This window comes from Cryptomeria japonica, chromosome 7, assembly GCF_030272615.1.
Source record: "Cryptomeria japonica chromosome 7, Sugi_1.0, whole genome shotgun sequence".
Classification (NCBI taxonomy): domain Eukaryota; kingdom Viridiplantae; phylum Streptophyta; class Pinopsida; order Cupressales; family Cupressaceae; genus Cryptomeria; species Cryptomeria japonica.
In genome coordinates this window covers 429358372-429380681 of record NC_081411.1, presented here as the reverse complement: position 1 = coordinate 429380681, position 22310 = coordinate 429358372, and positions in this window count along the sequence as shown.

Below are 22310 nucleotides of genomic sequence, written 5' to 3'. Positions count from 1 at the left end.
TCACAAAGCACATCCATTTCTTCCTGCACAATAATCTTCCTTTTTTTATGGGTAGGGGTTTTGGTCTCCTCAGTCGAACCAGAGTCTATGCTTTTCTCAGAAGTCTGAGCATTGAGAATTAAAGGGTCATCCTTTGTTGCCCTAGTCTTATTCTTCATATATTCATAAATCAGCAGAATGAGACCCTGGTGCGCAAGAGGGTAGGAGGTGGGTTTTTTAATGTGGTCGGCCAAGCTCTCATTAAGAGAAGAAGCAAGATAGAAGGGAAAATAAATTTTCACCCCATGGCAGAAGTGGTTCAAGATGGCAAAATGATAATTGTAAATTTTCGTAAACCTACCATCCATAGTTAAATATTCCATCAATGCCCTAAGAATTTTTTGCTAGAAAGGTTTTACCTGTTGGGGGGTGAAGTAAGATATATTATCCTTCTTCTCCAGGTTGCTCTTCTCGTCCTCCGTCTTAGGGAATTTTTTGAAGGCCTCAGCGGATATCCTTGCTAATGAAGGGGTTAATTTGGAAAAGGGGGTCAAATATATAGGGGAAGATCACATTAAGTGGGAGATTAAGGAACAATTATATTTTGATCGCCTTAATGGAGCAATCAAATATTATGATTGAATTCTGGGGAACGAGTACCAATGACAGAGTTTGGAGGTGGATGAACTACTAGTCGATGAGTGCTTCTAGGCATCATAACCAAGAACACATGTGTGCGAGAGGTAATTTTAATAATAGCCAGGTTTGTATGAACATGAAAGGCAATTTCAAAATTGTGAAAGTTTCTTTTCAAGGAGAAACCAAAAACACAGAGTTTTACTTGCGGGCCGAGAGTTGTAACAGAGGTGATTGTGACCTGGAAAGCAGAATGGGAGGCAGCCTTAACAGGAATGAACCATTTGGTTGTGAGCACTGGAAGAGTGAAAGGAAGGTGTGGAGAGGGCTCCACTGACATGGGTTCATGGATTACATGGAGAAGCTCCATGGTAGTAGAAGCTCTGTTTCTCAGGGGTTCGCAAAAAGCTGGAGCAATAACAGAGCTACCATGTTTGGGGAAATCTAACACATTGATGAAAGCCTGATCTTGGAGGTAACGGGGCTCAAGATGGAGGGGACCAAATTCTATAGGGATAGAAGATAGAAGTGACTGTGTGGAATTAAATGTTGAAATCAATCTCCTCTTCAATGGTTGAATCCTTGACTTGAATGCACCACCTAGGCTTGAAGGGACACTTGAGAATGCTCAATGCTGGAAAAGAGTACTTGAATGCTCTTGAATGCTTGATCACTTGTGAATTTCCCACTCATCCAGCTTATGCAAATTAGAGAGAGAATTCCACATTAAATACATGTTGGTGGATTTGAATTTCGTCAAGAGCCGACATCAGGGTAGTTTTCCCACCCGAGGCACAACCAACAATGCAACCCTAGGAAGGGTCCTGCCCTAAAATAGGGCAGGGACAGGGGTACCACACCCCTGTCTTGGGAGGACAAGGACACCACACCCCTATTCAAGGGGGGAAAGTGGTGCCATGCCCCTGTCCTACTCCTTTCTCTAGGGCAGAGTGTAGATGAGGTGATGCAGAGGCCAAGGAAGAAGCTATTTCCGCAAACTGAGCAATCTCTGGTCTCCGATTAGGCTAGAGGATTTGAGTTTGCATGCATGAGGACCCTAATGTAGTTGAAAATTGCTAGGGTCTCAATTTTATGACACTACATGTATCCCCCACTTTAGTGGGAGTATAAGCGTACACCAATATTGCTGGTAAAGTTCAAGGAACAATATTGAAAGACTTTTACCATGGAGGCAAGATGCGCCAAGCCCCCAGTGGACTTAGGATCTTACGAATTTGATTTACAAAGTAAAAGGGAAGATTGAGAAGGGGAGAAACATGACTGCAAGTAGAAACATTCCCTTCACTATGAGTCATGAAAGCAAGGATACCAAAGATTACAAAGCAAAACAAAGTTCACTAAGTAAAACTAAGTACTGAGAAGGAAAATATGAGTGGAGTGTATGCACCCATGTTAAAGCGATCACATGCACCTTATCGGGAGTGATTGCTTTAAGGTAGGATACACCCAAGAGAGAGAGAAGGAGGGATCACGTTATCACAAGGATTTAGCCCCCAATAAAGGTATAAACCCATGGATAATGAACACAAAACATGAGGTAGTGTCGCTTTCCTCAGGGTCAGTATGATGTATGATAACTCATTTATATCATGTATGAATATGCATATAATAATCTTCATTCCCCAAAGAAGGACACTACCTTGGAAGAAAGGGAATAGAGGATGTCTTTTGAGTCAACATAAAAGAGACCAAGAAAAGATCTCAGTGCTTTGCATCATCCCCAAGTAGACATTAAGGGAACAATAGAAGAACAGGGATACACATAGAAGAATGGTCACAAAAGAGAAAGAAAGAAGAGAGAGAGAGAGATCTGTAGTGCTAGTATTGCTAATCTAGCATGACATCCACCTCCCGATATTGCTGATCACTATTTGGGGAAGGTGAGAAACATGGCAGAGGAGTGACATCAAGAAAAATAGATGGAGCTATCACAAGATCCAAATAAGGACTATGCTCATGTTGTAAGTCGCTTTGTTTGATTCTAGGAGCTAGGATTAGGGTTTGTGAAAACTCATCTGATAAGTGTTTGTCCACATCAAGATACTCATACTCACTATAAAAAGCATTAGGATTTGTATTGCCATTATGAATAAAATTTTCACCCATTTCTTCATCAAAGTTTAAAGAAAGAGGAGCAAGAACACAAATAGGAGTAAAACCATCACATGTTTTATGCAACTTATGATTTGGAGATGTTGGTTAAAAATATTGCTTAGGAGAAAAGGGAATCATGTCAACTGTTGGAGTCTAAGGAGATTGAGTATTTTGAGGGATAGCTTCACAAGCTCAAACACGGTGTCTTTGTTGACGTTCTCTCGCACAACAATTCTGTCAAGTCTTAGTGGAAGACTGAGAAGGAGGAAGAACACTTGAAAAAGGAGTGTTTCTCTCCTTGATAGTGGAAGGTTTAGGTTGAGGTATTTTTGGTTGAACAATACAAGAAGTAGTCCCGTTCTCTCGATAAGAGGAAGGAGCTAGAACTGTGCCATAGAAAGGAGGAATATTAGGTGTAGGAAGTAGACCAGGTTCATCATGAGGAGGAGGTATAGGTCTAACCTTCAGAAGAATATTGTTGTTCTCCTTAAGAGAAGGTAAAGTCACATCCATAGGGGTAGGTATACAATTTTCCTTTGGAGTGAGATTAGTTCTATCTGAGAGGGGAAGAACCTCATCTTGAAGAATAATAAGAATGTCAAGTGTTGGCAATCTAGGTTGACTTAAGGATAAAATCATATCATTCTTCCTTTTTTGATAAGATTGAAAAAGAGCATCACTCCTTGATGGAAGAGATTGAAATTGTGTAGGCCAAAGGAAATCAATAGGAACACCGATGATTCTTTCGGATGGACAAAATAAGCTATTGTTTATGGTTATGATTTCTCCATTATGAGGAAATTTAAGATAGGTGGATTGGAGAAGCAATAGCCTTCATAGAAGATAGCCAAGGATAGCCCAAATTCACACGGAATTGCTCAGAAGAAGGTATGATAACAAATTCAACATATATGGATTTAACATGAACTTCAACAAGAAGAGTGATAGCACCAATGGTAGGACAAGAGAAGCCATCAAATAACTTCACAACTACATTAGAAGCATCATATAGTGGTTTTATGCAATCGTAAAGTGAAAAGATACTCTTCAATTATGACATGAACCATGCAAGAGGGATCAATCAGGGCACCATGGCAAGGGATATCATTAAACTTTACAACTATGCATAAAGGGCCATCTATTTCTCTAATGGTCTCGCTAGGGTCAAATGTAATACATTGATCCTTAGGAAAATCTTGTGTTTCTACCATATTAACCAAGTTTGGAGCCATAGAGGTGAATACTTCAGAAGTGAGAGAATTAGGCACAATCTCAATAACGTTAGAGGCATGAGATGGCAAGGGATCAATGAAAATCTTAAGATTTTGATTAGGAGGAGCAACTGATGTATTCCCTTTATCATTCACATTTGCCATAGATATAGTATTATTATCAATCATGTCTTGAACCTTATTTTTCAATGCAAAACATTTCTCAGTATCATGACCAGGTTGACGATGAAATTGGCAAAAGGAATTGTTATCAAAATAAGGAGATGCAAGTTTGGAATGATCAATTTTTTTTATAGGAGGAAGTTTGTTAACATTTATGTGCAACAACTAAGACATAATACTATACAAAGATTCATTCAAAGGAGTAAACTATCTTTCTCTTTGGAAAAATTTAGAAATAGAAGGCACACCTGTTGTAGCATTCACATGGTTGTTGTTGATTGGATCATTGAACTCGATAAAGATTTTTGTTGGTTTGAACTTTTCAAATGGTTATTGAGCACTCTCCCCCTTATCACTCGGAGCCATAGGAGCTGATTGCTCCATTTGACTCACAACTAGTTGATAATTGTGGAGTGTTGCGCACAACTGAGGAACTGAAGTAAACTCTGACAAAAGAAGCTTTTCCCTGATATCTTTTTGTAAATTAGAAATGAAAATTCTTTGAATATCATTATCAGGCACATTAAAAGAAATTTGAGCACACAAATATTTATATCTACCAATGAAATCAATCACTTTTTCTTTAATACCTTGTTTATAATACATTAAATCAGTCAAAGTGATTTCAAGACCAATGTTGTTTTGAAATCGTTGGATGAAATCATTTGCCAATTGTTGAAAGGAAGTGATAGAATAAGAGGGCAGAGAGAAATACCATTGTAAGGCCTTATCACTTAGTGTTCTTGTAAACAATTTTGCAAGCAATTGTTGATCATAAGCAAAATCAGTACACAAGGTTTGAAATGTTTTAAAAAGCGTAAGAGGATCACCTTTTCCATTATAGAGTTCTAATAGAGGGATCTCCACATGTTTAGGTGACACAAATTTAACAATATTAAGAGAAAGTGGGCTCACAACATCAAAGGTGGGCACACTAAACTTGGATTGACTCATGGAAGGAATTTGTTGTTGTAAGAAAGACACGGTTTGAGAAAGATTGTTAATTGTCATTTCGGTGGAAGAATTGATGTTAGACATAGGTGATTGAGAAGATGGTGTAATGATATTGAAAGAAGTAATGGATTGAGTATAAGGTGGTGGGACATTATGATAAGTAGGAATTGGTGATGATTGGGTAGGAAAAGGGATACTTACAAGAGGAATAAAGTTGTTGGATGAATTTCCCCCTTGTGTCACACTGATTTGAACACTCATGGAGGACATAGGTAATGATGGAGGATTAAATGAAGAAGAGGGATTTCACCCATGACCTATGGTTGTAGGAATGACATTTTGAGTTGAAGTAGCCATGATGTTAGATGTGAAAGTAGGAATACTAGTCATAGGATTAGTCAAAGGAATAGAGGATTTGACTTGTGTTGACGGTTGTGAGTAACCTAGGGTTTCGACACAACTCTTGATAGGCATGACATTAGAATCAACAATATGTGCAATGCCATGCAATACATCAATTCCATTCTTACCACTTTGAATCATGTGCTTAAGGCTTTTAATTAATGGAAGAGCTTCACTATTAGGGTACTCTTGGGACATCCATTGTTGAAAGTTATCAAATTGATTGTCCAATGTGGAAAGTTGATATAAAGAAACCCTAGTTAAAGCTTCTTATTTATCATGGGATCTATCAATGGGCTGAACAGGCACATGATTAGGATTGGAAGAATTAGCATGATCCTCATTAAAGAAGTCACCCAAATTAGGCTCCCTTTTTTTCGGTAATTAAACCTTGGGAAGCCTTAATTCTAATTCTTCGTCTAACGGGGATAGGATAGGTAGGACTAATAGTTGTAAACTCATGCACTAGAGGGAAAATTTGAATTTTGAATTGTAGAACAAAGCTTACAAAATTGAGTAATGCAAAATTCAAGAAAATAATGATTACACAATTTTGAACTTTGTTGGGGGAAGATGATGACACAATTTTAAAAAATGAAAGGAAATTGGAATTTTAAAATTAGGGCCAAGGGAATACCACTTAATTTAAAATTAGAATTTTTAAAATCAGGGCAGACTATAATTAACCTCTTAATTTTAATTTTTTTTTTTGAAATTTGAAATGTTGAATTTTGAAGGTATTTCCAATTCTAGAGGGATAAAAAATCGATAAAATCAGCCAATCTTCTAGATTTAGGCTAGTAAATACAGTCATAACAGTCTCTCAAAATTTGGGGAAAAAATCGAGGACCATGGTGGGAACGCACATGGTGCAACCAACTTTTTCAAAATTTTCAAGGATGAATATTACAATGATTTTAAAGCTAACCTCAAAAAATTGGCAGATTTTATGATCTCTAGATGGGTGAAATGAAGGTGCACATGTGAAAATAGGACCCTATTAGGGTTTTGAAAAAAAAAGGAATTGAATTGCAATTTTGAAAAGGGTCAAACCTAATGGATAGGGACACATTGGAAAATGTTTAGAAATCTGAATGTAAATGAAATTGATTTGAAATTCACACAAAATCCATTTAAATTTAAAAATTAGGGTTTGATGACCTAACCACTTAATTTTGAAATTTGAATTTTGGAAAAAAATGGGGAAATTGAAAATTTGAATTGTAGGAATGAAGACAAATCTGAGAACAATCAGAAATCTGAAAAATTAAGTTGTAATCCAATTTTTGCACAAGTTCAAGATGATTTTTGAAAATTAGGGTTTTAATAAGTAGCCTCTTAATTTTGTAAGTTTTATTTGCAAATTGAATTTGACAAACCAAACAATTTTCAGATCTAAGATAACCACAAGCAATTTTTATAAATCACAAGTTCAATTTTAATTTTAAAAACTAGGGTTTTTAATGATTTAACCACTAAGTTTGCAAAAATTTGAAACTTGTAAATGAAAAATATGCAATTTTGTTCAAAGGCGTTGGGTTCACCAAAATGTAATGGTGGGAAAATGGTGAATGATAAATCAAGAAGGAAAACTACCCTTTCCCTCAAAGAGAGATGAGAGTTTTGCTATCGATTACCATTCAAGCACTCTTCACCATTACATTAGAAAGGGGATAGGATAATTCACTAGATTAAATCTCTCCACACAAAGATGGTAGATTGAATTCTGAATAAATTGGGTATGCTAAGTTGATCCCCTTTTTCTTATTTGAAATGAAAAGGAAGTTGATTGAATTATGTAGTGCAAAAGTGAGATCAGAATATGGGATGAAGCTGTGCACCTGGATCTGGAAATAAAATGTCGAGATGAAGTCGCCCTGCAAATTTGAGGAAATGTTGCCTGGACCATGGCGGGAATGTACACGGTCCTCTGAAAAATCCATGAAACAAAAAGGGTTTTTGTGCCTCTGCAAATGAAGCCCGAATATGAAAGTGCAACTGCACACCTGCAACCTACACATATAAAAGAGAGGAAAATGGGTTGGGATTAGGGGTTTGCCTTTAGGTCAAACCCCAATTTTGGAATTAACCAAGTAATGAAAGAAATTACTTGCAAGTAGATGTAAATGAAAGACTGAATTGTAAATCACCTCAAGGGACGTTGTGATAGCAATGTTGATAGAAGTGCTTGTGTGGAATTGAATTTTGAAATCAATCTCCTCTTCAATGGTTGAATCCTTGAATTGAATGCAACACCTAGCCTTGAAGGGAGACTTGAGAATGCTCAATATTGGAAAAGAATGCTTGAATGCTTGAATGCTCTTGAATGCTTGATCGCTTGTGAATTTCCCACTCATCCAACTTATGCAAATGAGAGAGAGAATTCACCCTTAAATACATGGTGGATTTGAATTTCATCACTGGATGACATTGGGGGAGTTTTCCTATCCAAGGCACAACCAAGAATACAACCCTACGAAAGGTCTTGCCCCAAAATGGGGCAGGGATAGGGGCACCACGCCCTATCCTAGGAGGACAAGGGTGCCATGCCCCTATCTAAAGGGGGACAGTGGTGCCACATCCCTGTCCTACCCCTTTCTCTAGGGCAAAGTATGGAGGAGGTGATGCAGAGGCCAAGGAAAAAGTTGTTTTCGCAAGCCGAGCAATCTCCCGTCTTTGATCAAGCTAGAGGATTCAAGTTCGCATGTGTGAGGACCCTAATACAGTCAAAAATTGCTAAGGTCACAATTTTATGACACTATAACATTGTCCTAAGGGCCCACACATTTGTTTGAACACCATAGGACCCCTTACGACAATGTATGACCCCTTACGACACCATATAACCCCTTTGGACACCATATGAGACACTAGGACACCATATGAGCCATTAGGACATCATATTGTCCCAAGAGTGATGTCCTAAGGGGTCATATGGTGTTGTAAGGGGTCATGTCATTTACTAGAATGTTAAAAGGGGTCATATGGTGTCCTAAGGGGTCATACAGTGTCATTAAGGGTCGTATGCTATACTAATGACCCACAAATGTGTTAAAACACCATATGACCCCTTAGGACACCATATGACCCATTAAGACATCATATTGTCCCAATGGGTCATATGGTGTCCTAAGGGTCTACACATGTGTTAGAACACCATAAGACCCCTTACGACACCATATGATGCCTTAGGACACCATATTACCCATTAGGATATCATATTGTCCTAAGGGGTCATATGATGTGATAAAGGAGTCATGTCATGTACTAGGATGTTAAAAGGGGTCATATGGTGTCCTAAGGATAAACACATGTGTTAGAACACCATATGAACTGTTAGGACACCATATGACCCCTTATTACACCATATGACCCATTAGCATATAATTGTGGATGATAGGAACAAATTATATCTTCTAAACACAAAATAAAATAAACACATGTACTTGAGGAATCTCTTCTGCTTCTTTAGGTATAGTGGGTGTAGTCAACAAGGATGTGAAGCCAAGAATTCTCTATACATAAAGATGACAAGTATGTGGAACTATCAATCTATGTAGACATGTATAATCATTATAAGTTATTTAAACTCTTAATTCAATAATATTTACATTCAATTACCTTTTCCTTGTCTCCAAGTGCACTACCAGAGCCTGAATCCTGTGGCACCGCACTACCGTTACGTGTGTCCTACAAGAGAAAAATAAGATAAGCATGCAAGTTACTATTTAATTTAATTAATGAGAATTTAAATGACAAGCATGTATGTACAATAAAAAATGACTAGGTGCAATAATGTATGTACCGTATAGCTGTCAAGGCCAAATGAAATGGCCATCAAGGTGCCATCATGGACCTATGATAACTCCTCCTCAGACATCAACTGTTAAATAGACCATGTATATAAATATTAGTACTTAATACTATTTCATATAAATATTCATTTAAAATAAAATGCACTATGAAATTACAAGTCTTACCACTACATCGTCAGTGTATGATGAAGGGACCTCCTCGTCTCTAGCATGTGAGGACTCCCCAGGGCATGCTCCAGTCTTTGTTGTCACATCTAGTGCATCGAGCATATCATGCACCTCATAATTGACAATGTCTGTGGGAGGATCAATAGGCTCTCCAATAGGACCTTGTTAGGATTCCCAAAGTATCTAACTGGTTGATTAATTTACTTGAATTAAAACATGTAAAGCATATCAATACAGTGTACCGGTAAATCAAAAGTAATGCAGTAAACAAGAAAAACAATAACCACATGAAGAGCACACCATAACACATTAGTTTAACGAGGAAAACCAATGTGGGAAAAACCTCGGTGGGATTTGTGACCCACAATATTCACTTACTGGCCAATAAGGGAATATTACTACTACAATAGGGGCCTGCACATGCAGGAAGGCCAAGTGCTTAGGGCTCACTACTCAATTACAAAAGGAAGTCACACTGACTTACAAAAATGGATTATAATAATCCAATGTCTTGTACTACTTCAAAATAGCATCTGTTATGCTAGATCTAGTACCGGTTTTATCTTTGTTGCATACATAAACCCTTAACCTAAAATTCACATATTAGGTCTGCATTATTTCACCTATCACCTTATTACAAAATGTTCTACAATGATCTCATACATATATGAGTCATATCACAACTCGCCATGTCGGCTTACAATGATTTTATAATTAATTACAAAATATATTATCAACAAAATTCAAGTCGGCCTGGGTGTCGGTATCCTTTCTTTTACTGCCGGTGTTCTGTGTGCTGGTGTAGAGTTTGTCATTGCTGGTATCATATGATTGCAAGGTTGCCATCAATGAAAAAACCTTCAATCACCCACAATTTCTCATTGGAGTGTGCATTTGCCAACAATCTCCCCCTTTGGCATTGATGGCAACACTCATGAGAAAAATCCAAAAAGTGTCATCCAAAAAGAATCTGCCAAAATTGTCTTACCAAAAACTGTGTGCCAAATTATATGTGCTCCCCCTGAGCTGATGGTGTCTTCTGCTAATCATTTTTCTCATTACCACCTACTCCCCCTTTGGCATCAATGAAAAAGGTTTTCAAAGTGTCAGCTGAGTGTGGTTTCCAGCTTCATCCCTGTAACCGGTTGGTTACAATCTGAAAAAGGTCTACAAATACCAGATTCAAGTTCTCAGTGAACCGTTCACTATCCTTTAATGTGGCCTCTGTCCTCTGAATTGTACCGGTGAGGTGTTACATTTGCTGTTCTGATGTCTTCTATCCTTGAACCAATGCCTCAGATATCTCTTTTCTCAAGGAGGCGAGGTAGTCCAATTTTGGACTAAGTCTCCATTTCATATCTTTTGCCTTTCCTTTTATTCTTTCCTTCTCTCTTTCAAATTTCTGAAGTTCCTCCTCAAAACCTATTATTTTCTGCTAAAAAATTGTTAATTGTTCACATGAATTAATGAAATGTTCAGCTAATTTATTTATTTCTTCCTGTACCATACTGATCTTCTTGTCTATATCTACTGTCAAAAAGTTCATTTTACATGTATCTTTGTACAATGTTTTAAATTCTTTTAATGTTTTACATAGTGCTAATAAAAGAGTGTCAAATTGTCTCATGCACTTCTTTATTTCCTCTTCAAAGAATTTATGTTTTTCTTTCTCAATTTTCTCTTTGAATGCTTCCTCATTTATTTGTTCAACTGTCACAATATTGTCAGTAATATACTTGGACAATGTGTCAAGTTGATTTAAAGAATCTTTATTATCCACATTACACTTGGGTGCTATCATTTTCAAAATTGGGATTGTATCATCAATAGCTTTTTATGCTTGTGCACTGCACTCGGTTATTTTCTTGATTGAATCCAATAGAACTTCTATCACATTTGTTGGTCTGAGTTCTGCCATGGAAGAACCAACAATCTGTATTTCACCGGTGTGAGTAACTTCTTTGCTTGTAGTGACCTCTGGTAGGTCAGTTTGTGTTTGCATTTATCTAAGCAAAGGTTTGGGTTTCTCAGCTATTGTCGGTGGCACTGTCTCTGCATGACCCTGTTCCTGTGAGGGAGCCTGTGGCTCTGACTATTTCTCAATGTTGTCCACTGCTAGTTTTTCTTCTGTACTACCTATTTCTGGTGGCTTAGTAGATGAATCATTTTGTACATCTGTGGTCTTTGCCTTTCTAGTGTCTGGGGTCACTGTAATGTTTTCTACCGATGGCTCTATTGCCACATCTGATTTCCCAGTTGATTCTTTATCCACCATAATTTTGACTTTCTGAGTGTCAATGTTCATTATATATAACACCTCAAAATCAGGATTTATATCCTCATGTGGTGTGTCCATACTCTTAGTAGCCAGTTGATTATCAGTAGTAACTACCAGTGGAGTATCTAAAGGCAGTGGGGATAAGTTGTCTGTTATTTTTATACTAGGTGGTCCACCAACCTTACCTTGTCCCTTATCCTTTTGATATACCTTGATGGGTTTAGGGATTCAATACTCTTCCCATTTCTCCTTCTCTATAATGAATATATCCCATGCATCAGGTGTTTCTTCTGTTACCTCATTCACTCTACCTACCATCAGTGCTACATGCCGGTGAGCAGTTGAAAATACTCACCGGTTAGCCTCAGAGATCAATTGATCTATCTCATCAGGTGAGTTGATAGGATGTACAACAAGTAGTTTTTCAATCTTTATTTTCTTATCAAGCTCAACAATAGCTAGCCTTCTAGCTTCTAGTCTATTATACAGATTTGCCGGTATTTCATCAACAACTTGCATAAAAAATTTCTTGTAAATATCTAATTGTAAGATTACACTATTCTCTACTTTTTCCTTATCATCAGTCGATAGTGTGTCATATAATTTGTTAATATTTTTCAGCTTTCCATACTCTGTTATTTTATTGAGAAGTTTATAAATGGGAGCAATAGTTTGTTGAGTATTCTTCTTAGGGGTCATCTTCTTTTCCTTTGGAGTCAGTTTCTTTGCTGGGGGCCTCACTGCTTGTTGCTTTTGTCTTGTTTTTCTAGGAGAAGGTGAGGGTACTGGTGAATTTTTTCTCTTCCTTTCAACTCTTTTGAATTTAGCCGGTATGTCACTCTCAGAGAAAGTTGCAACTGGTGACAGATGAATTTCCGGTTGAAGTTCTTCCAGTTCACTCTCCTTAATGCCGGTTTGTCTTAATACATCTTCCTTGATAGCTTGTGCCTGTCGGGTTCCTTTTCTAGTAGTTGCCTCAACCTTCTTAACCCTTTTCCTTGGTTGAATTTGGCTTTCTATTGTTTCAGCACTGCCAAAAACTTTTTCTTCAGGTTCCTTTGGAGCTCTAGGAGGGCTTTTGCATACGTTTCTATTATGTTGTCATCAGTTTCATACCCCATTTTAGTTACCCAGATGGTTCTAGGAATAACTGCCTCCATCCAAATTTCATCCTTCTTTATCACAAAACAGATTTCATCCTTATATTTGTCCACAATTGTTTGTGACAATCTAACTCTAGTTTTCATTCGGGCCTTCAATGCCTAAAAATACTCATTTAAGTTCTTTTCCTTGTTCTCTCCCATGTTGTTCAGTAAATCTAACAATTTTTTGCCTACCAATATATCAAAACAAAAATTTCTAATACAATTACTGGGTACTTGTTTGGTTATGTACAACATCAGACAAACAAGTAGGTTTCCAAATCTGAATGTTCCCTTTTTGTCTTTCTTTATCTTTCCCAAATTATCAATTAGTTCATCTTTAAGTCATTCACACATGTCTATCCTTGCATTATCATTTACCATATCATAGGTACTTTTAATGCATAGGCTAGAGATTGAGTTTAACCTATATGTGTGGTTTTGTAGCCTAAGATCACACTGATAAATTTGACATTGATATTCGTTACATCATTTACCCTTAGTGATCTCTTGTCAAATGTTGCACTAGTTAGGTTTATCACTGTGTCATTTGAGACTCTCTTGGTTTTGTTAGGTCTGTTACTGGTGGAAGGTAACCCTATTACTGCTTTGACAACTTCCTTAGTAATCTTGTGAATAGAGTCCAACCAAAAGAATTCACCATGAACCTTGCTTAGCACAATTCTTATGATATGCTTTGGAAAATCTAGGATACTAAGAATTTCTGTAAAACTAGGGTTTCTATTATCTTGTGTTCAGTTTTGACATTTCTAGATTCATCACAAATTATAGATTTATACATGATTTTGATTTCATCATCCTCTATATGACAATGTATATACATTCTAGGGTCTTCAGCATAAACTACTCCTTTAGGGATTTGGGAGAATGCACCTATGTCATCATCTTTCTTAGCAATTTCGGGAACCAATTTGAAGACAGGTCTAGGGCGCTTAACTACTTCAACAACAGTAGGGTTTGCAATGAATTCAGGAGTAGATGAAGAAGCCATGGATATAAATACCTTTATCTACCTTAAGGAATGATTTTCTTGATGAATTGCTTTGCTAATGGTGCCTTCGCTCGGAAATTTTCACGCTCTCAAAAGTTTGAATGCTCGGTGAATGAAAAATGGAGCCAAAACACTTGCTTTATAATGTCATTTTCTCCAACTACCACATTTAATGCTTGCCGGTTAAGTAATGACTTAACTTTTCTGCCGGTATAGAAGTAATTTCAACTTGTTACCATCAACCAAGGGAATAATAGCATGTTTCTCATTTAGTTGCTAAACCCTCAAAGGATTTTCCTTCAGTTAGATGAAGAATCTCCTACCGGTGGAATGTTACTTTCTTCTGCTGGTGGAGTGTTACTTTGTTCTGCCGGTGGAGGAGTATTCACATCAACATTCTGATCTGAATTTCCAAATCCATTGTTTTGAGAATTCTTGCTCTACCTCTTCAACCTTTTCTTTACCTTTCAAACTAGGACCTTTGTTATTTGCCGGTGAGGTCTTGCTTCTACAAAATTTAGTAATGTGTCCAATCTTGGTACAAGCATAACATGTTAGGCCCAATATGGAAAGCTAATGTACTGAGAGGGGAGGGGTGAATCAGTAGTTCAAAACTTTTCTCCAATAATATCTTTACTATTATGCATAAACCACAAACTGCTGTAACATAACATAAAGCTAAAACAAATAGATAACAATCATACATGATTCACTCCATAACACATATATTTTGGTTACACAAAAACTCTTGGTTAGAGAGAAAAACTACGGTGGGGATGGCACCCACAACTTCACTACTGCAATAATAAAGAGTGCTTGGTTAGAGCTACATGTTCAGCTATTTCTGATAGCTTACCCTGTTAGGAGTATCAAGATTGTTAGATCTACCTTGCTAAAGGATTTTACAACACTTATTCTAAATGCTGCACTTGGCTAAAGGCTTTACAATTTATAGACTTTGTTAGAGTCTTTTACCCTGTTAAAGGTTTCTCTTACAACTTCAAAATATTACAATAAAATCTTTACAAATATCTGCAACTTTACATCTGGAATGTTATAGCAAATTCTATGTGCTCAAAATGAGATTACCTTGCTTGTAGCATATCTCAGTAACCCATAAAGTAACTCGGTAAACCCTTTTGTTTACTTTGTTCTTTGACTATTCTCTGAAATCCTTCTCGGTGACCTCTGTGTCTCTGATAGTCTCAATACTCAGTGCTTCCTTATCTGTCACATGTGTCTTGCTTCACACACATTATAAATAGATATCTTATGTCGGTGATCTGGTTCATTGCTTCAATCTTACAAACATGATTTATCGAATGAATAACCATACAAAATATTTCATTGGTTAGATGATCTCAAAATCATACACAATCCTTAAGTGCAATTTCCAATGTGATAACGGTTCTTTTGCTCCTCGATCTTGTAACACGTTTCCACACAAGTGTCTAGGTTCAATGAATCTGATAAAATGTTTCACTCAGTGTATATCAACTCGGTGTATCATTATTTCTGCTCGGTAGACATACAATGTTACTCGGTAGACAACTCGGTGTATACTAGGCTCTGTGACTACTTTCTTCTATAACCGACTGCTCTGTGCATACTGACTAGAGTATATAGAATGACTTTGGATGTAAAACTAATGGAAACTATAATAGGTAGTAACATAACAAGTCACATTGTTTTTCTAAATAGCTTTCCCATATCCTATGCCGGTATGTGTTCTACATTGATTAGATAAATGTCCAAATCTTCCACAAACATAACATCTTACATTCATTATGCAATTTTCTGAATTATGACCAACTTTGTTACATTTAGAACATTGATCAGTGGGTGTATTGGTGTTCTGATAATTTCTAGATCTACATTGATTTTCTCTATGACCATACTTGTTACAGTTAAAACATTTGCCATTAAATTTGTAAGCAGTAGGTTGTCTTACCGGTTTGCATGATCACGATTGTTTGCAGTACTAGAGCTTTCACCAACTTCAAAGCAAAGCCCATTTATTACCATTAGGTTTCTAATTCTTCAGGATGTCACCAAGTTCTTCTAAACTTTTCTTGAATTTTTCTTTGTGATGATTTGCAGCAGTTAGTTCACTTTCCAAGATTCCTTTCTATCTTATGAGTTTAGTTTTGTCATTTTGTGTGTGCATTAAGTTTTGTCATTTTGTGTGTGCATTAAATCTGTCTTCAACATATCATTTTCATGACTGAGTCTTGTGTTCTCATTTCCAGCATCATTTAGTCTTCTGGCCAAGTCTTCTTCATTTTCTCCCTATCTTCAATTTCTTTACAAAATCTCATAGTCATATCTTGCATCTCATTCTGTGTTGTACTGATCTCTTGTCTTAGCTTGTTTACCAGATCATTAAGAGTTTCCTTTTCATCATTCTCATTCTATATTTTTCCACAAATTTCTCTTCTCTTATTTCTTGTAATGGTAATATTTTCTCAAAGTGCTTGAATGATATCCTAAGCAGCCTTTAGATCATCTTCAAGTTTGATATTCTTCACCTTTTCTGCATCATAGTTTGAAAGAGCTATTTCGAATTGTTCTCTCAAGTTTTCCATCTCTACCAGTGTCAAGATCTTCCTCAAGCTATTAGACTTCTGGAAATAGAGGACCAAGCTCTGATACCAATTGTTAGGATTCCCAAAGATACTGAGAGGGAGGGGTGAATCAGTATCTAACCGATTGATTAATTTACTTGAATTAAAACATGTAAAGCATATCAATACAGTGCACCAGTAAATCAAAAGTAATATAGTAAATAAGAAAAACAATAACCACATGAAGAACACACCATAACACAATAGTTTAACGAGGAAACCTAGTGTGGGAAAAACCTCGGTGGGATTTGTGACCCACAATATTCACTTATTGGCCAATAAGGGAATATTACTACTACAATAGGGGCCTGCACATGCAGGAAGGCCAAGTGCCTAGAGCTCACTACTCAATTACAAAAGGAAGTCACATTGACTTACAAAAATGGATTATAATAATCCAATGTCTTGTACTGCTTCAAAATAGCATCTACTATGCCAGATCCAGTACCGGTTTTAGCTCTGCTGCATACATAAACCCTTAACCTAACATTCACATATTAGGTCTGCATTATTTCACCTATCACCTTATTACAAAATGTTCTACAATGATCTCATACATATATGAGTCATATTACAACTCACCATGTTGGCTTACAATTATTTTACAATTAATTACAAAATATATTATCAACAAAATTCCAGTCGGCCTAGGTGCTGGTATCCTTTCTTTTACTGTCGGTATTCTGTGTGCAGATGTAGAGTTTGTCATTGCCGGTGCTGATATAATTGTCTTTCCAGTATCATATGATTGCAAGGTTGCCATCAATGATAAAACCTTCAATCACCTACAATTTCTCATTGGAGTGTGCATTTGCCAACATACCTAAGCATAGTTTCTCACACATAGCAGAATTATGTGGCACACAAATATGTGTAGCTAAAGAGGATGTGTCAGCACCACTAGATCCACTGCTAGCATCACCAAAAGGCTAAGCTAGTGCCCCAACCTAAGAAACCAAAAGGATACTCAAAGAGTGAGTAGTCGATATAGTCCATGACGCTACCTTGATAATAATATTTGGATGCTATACTGGAGGTGGGGGATCAACAAGAGGAGGGGGAACATATGGGCCCTGTGTTGGCATTCTACACTCTAATGAGAATAGTTGATGTTGTCATTGATGGTAACCAACTAGTAACCAAATGGAAATAGGTTTCTACATATGCACCGACATCACATATATCATACATTGGCAGGCACTGACACCAACAAGCACTTTCACCGGCATCCAAATTACATCGAAAATGAAGTATACCGACACTCAGGCCGACATGGGATAAAGTTTTGTTTATGTGAATTGTTTTGTAAATGTAATTAACTATTTTTAAGCCAACTTGGTATATTTTATAGACTCATATATGTATGAGATCTCATAGGTCATTTTGAAGGAGGTAATAATAAAAGAATGTAATGAATAGGAAATTATTGTATGAGGTGATATAGTGGACAACGAAGGTTTTGGTTAAGGTATCTAAATGAGCTTAAACCGGTACTGAACTAGGCATTTGAGATGCTATTTTGAGTAGTACATTGTATTGGATTTAATTATCCATATTGTAGTCAATGAGACTCTTTTGAGCAGTGCGCTCCAGGCAGTTGGCCTTCTAGCATGTGCAGGTCCTTATTGTAAGTAGTATTTATTCATTGGTCAGTGAGTAAATATTATGGGTCACAAATCCCACTGAGGTTTTTCCCACATTGGGTTTCCTTGTTAAAATATCTTGTGTTATGGTGTGTTTTTATTCTATCTCTGTTATTTGTGTTTATTGCATTAATTCTTGTTTATTTGTACACTGTTTTGGTTTGAAAAGTTATAAATAAGTTTAAATATTCAATTAACCGGTTAGACACTGATCCACTTTCCCCCCTCTCAGTGTTTTTGGGACTATCATTGAATCTAACAATTGGTATCAGAGCCTGGTCCTCTATTTGCAAAAGCCTAACAGCTTGAGGAAGATTTTGAAATCGGTACAGATGGAGAACTTAAGAAAATGGTTGGAAGGAGCTCTTGAAGATTTTGATGCAAAAAAATCAAAGAATATCAAACTTGAAGATGATCTGAGGACTGCTAAGGAATTCATTAAAGGACTTCAGGAGAACCTGGTTATGGCACAAAATAAGAGAAAATAACTTCATGAGCAAATGCAAAAACATGATGATGAAAAGGAAACTCTTAGTGATATTGCAGACAAGTTGAGGCAAGAGAGCACTAACATGAGAAATGAAATGCAAGACTTAACCATGAGGCTATGTAAGGATCTTGAAGACATAAAGAAGAATGAAGAAGACTTGCCTAGGAGACTTAATGATGGAGGTAATCAAAATCTAAGACTCTGTCATGAAATTGATATGCTAAAGACAAATCTGATTCACATGCAACATGATAAAGATGAACTTGTGAGACAAGTTGGAATTCTTGAAAAATGAGTTGATCACTGCAAATGAACACAAAGGCAAATTCAAGAAAAATTCAGAAAGACTTGATGACATGCTAAAAAGACAAAAACCTGATGGAGATACAATTGGACTTGGATTTGAACATGGAGAAAGTTTCGGGACTGTAAACAATCAAGATCATAGTAAACTGGTAAGACAACCTAATGCTTATAAATTCAATGGGAATGTTTCAATTGTAATAAATTTGGTCATAGAGCGAATTAGTGTAGATTTAGAAATAATCAGAATATAAACTTACCCACTGGTCAATGTTCCAAATGCAATAAAGTTGGTCACAATTCAGAAAATTGCAGAATGAATGTGAAATGCTATGTTTGTGGTAGATTTCGGCATTTATCTAATCAATGTAGAACACAAACTAATCAAGGATATGGAAAAGATATTTAGAGGAATAATGTAACTTGTTATGCATGTAACAAGATTGGGCATATTGCAAAATTTTGTAGAAGCAAGACTATACCGACGAATAATAAAGGATCTAGTGTGAAGGGAAAAGAAAAGGTAAATGAAATAAAGCAAGAATTTTCAAAACAATGGATTAAGAAGGGAGATCAGAAAGTTGATGAATCTATCTCTGCACTGGTAGAACAAAGTAACCCTCCACCAGTAGGAAATTCTTCATCTAACTAAGGAATAATCCTTAGGGGGTATTGCAGCAAATTGAAAATCATGCATTTTACCCTCGGTTGATGGGAAGAAGACACATTTCTTCTTTACCGACAGATATATTAAGTTTTCACTTAACTAGAGAGCCTTTAATGTGGTTTTAAAGAACCTTTTTGGCTATAAAGCACCAGAAAACCCTCATTTTGACTCACCAAGCATTCAAGCATTCAGAGAGCACAAAATTGAGCAAGGGCATTCTAAGGCAAAGCAGTGAAGTCATTTTCAGACATTCAAATAATTTCAAGTTAAGAGGTATTTATCAAAAATGACAACTTCATCTTCTGTTCCTGAGTTTATTGCAAACCCTACCATTGTTGAAAACATCAAATGCTCTAGACCCGTGTTTAAGATTATTCCTGAGATTGCAAAGCAAGATGATTCTGTCGGAGCTTTTTTGAAAATTTTGAAGGGTGTTGCATATGTTGAGGACCCTAGAATCTACATCCATTGTAACATAGAAGACCTAGGGGTTGAGGATTTGAAGAAAATGTTCAATGAGGTTATTACCGATGAACATGGTGTGATTAAACCTGAACATAAGATTGTGGAAGACTTAGGTTTTGTAGAAATACTGAACATTCTTGAATTTCCAAAGGAAGTTGTACGACTTGTATAGAGAAGAATCCATGTAGAGTTGATGTGGTTAGAGTCTTTTTGTAAAATAACCAAGGAAGCAATTAAGGTAGTTACTAGTTTACCCTCAATTGGTAGTAGACCTGATAAAACCAAGAAAATACCTAACAAGAGTGTGACAAGCTTAACCGAAGCCACATCTGATAGAAGATCACTTAGAGTCAATGATGTTAAGGATATAAATGTGAGATATGTAAGTATGATACTTGGATATAAAGCAACACATGCAAATAGACTGAATTTGGTTTCTAGCCTTTTTATTCACAGTGCATATGAGATTGTGAACAATAATGCTAAGATTGATGTTTGTGAATGGCTTAAAGATGAACTGATTGACAATTTGAAGAAGATTAAGGGAGATAAGAAAGGTACTTTCCATTTTAGGAACCTACTAGTATGCTTAATGCTATACTTTACCAAAGAGATACCCAACATAGGTCACAAAGATTTTGGTTATGACATCCTGATAGGCAAACAGATGCAGGAAGCTTTCACTGGTATGGGTACTGACTGTGACAAGATCATAACAGATTACTTCAAAACATTTCAAACCAAAATGAAGGCAAGAGAGAGGTTACCACAGAGCATAGTTGATAAGCATGACAAGCAAATATGCTTTGTTATTAAAAGAGATGATACTTGGATGGAAGCAGTGAGCCCTAGAACTATTTGGGTTATGAGGTAGACCTACCTGTTCTTGAAACATATGCAAAAGCCCTACTTGATGCACCTAGGGAGCCATCTGAAGAAATATTTGGTAATACTGAAACTATTGCAAGTAATGTATCTACATAGAAAGAAAGGAAGTAAAGAGACAAGTTTATTAGAGATGCCTCTAAGAAGGCCAGTGGAATTAAGGAAAATATCATAGATATAAGTGGTATATCAGCTAGTGAGCTTAAAGGACTACAGCCAGAAGCACATGTTTCACCAGTTGTGACATCTTCTGATACTGACAATTGGTGAGTATAAAAGAGTGGAAAGGAAAAGGAAAACCCCACCGGTACCTTCTCCTTCTCCTAAGAAAACCAGAACACATAGAAAGAAACAATAGGTAGTTAGGGAAATGTAGAAGAAGCTTACACCAAATAAAAAACAGACACTGGTTACCCCTACACTGATGATCTACTGAATGAAATAACACAAGAAGGTAATCTGGTAAATGTAAATAAATGGTATCATTCTTTTAAAGATTCTGACAAAGAAACTATTGAAGAAAGCATTATTCTACATTTGGATATTTACAAGAAAGTTTTGATAGAAGTAATTAATGATTTACCCAATGATTTATACATGAAAGTGGAAGCAAAAAGGCTATCAGTAATGGAACTTGACAAGAAATTGAAAGTTGAAGCAATTTTGGCTGTACATCCAGTAAACTCTAAGGAAGAGATAGATGAGCTTATATCTGAAGCTAACCAGTCAGTATTTATCAATGGACACTGACAAGTAAGCCTAATGGCTGGGAGAGTTAAGGAGATTGCTGATGAGACTGCAGATAAATGGGATATATTTTTTGTTGAGAAGGAAAAGAAAGAGGAAAGAAATAGACCAAAAATGGACAAGACATTCAAGATATATCAAAAAGATAAGCGAAAAGGTAAAGTTGGTGGTGTTTCTACTATAAAGATTACAGATAATCTTCCATCGCCACCTTAGGATACCCCTCCGGTACACACAATTAATCCACCAGATATGGCTACTAAAGGTATAAATCATGATGATACTAACCCAAAGTCTAAAATACTTTTCTCAATGAATGTAGATACACAAGATATAAACATTGTTGCAGATAAGGAACAGGCTACTGATAGTGAAAATATAAAGATCTTTGAGAAACCAATAGTTGAAGAGGTACTTGTACAGACTGAGAAACCATCAAAGGAAGAGGTACATACACAGAAATATCCACGAGAATAAAATGTAAGTAAAGAGCAACAAATTTTTGGCAATAAGGAACAAATAATAAAAGTAGTTGGAGAATCTAGCACATTAGCAGGAGAATTCAAGCCGACTAACATCACAAATGTTCTT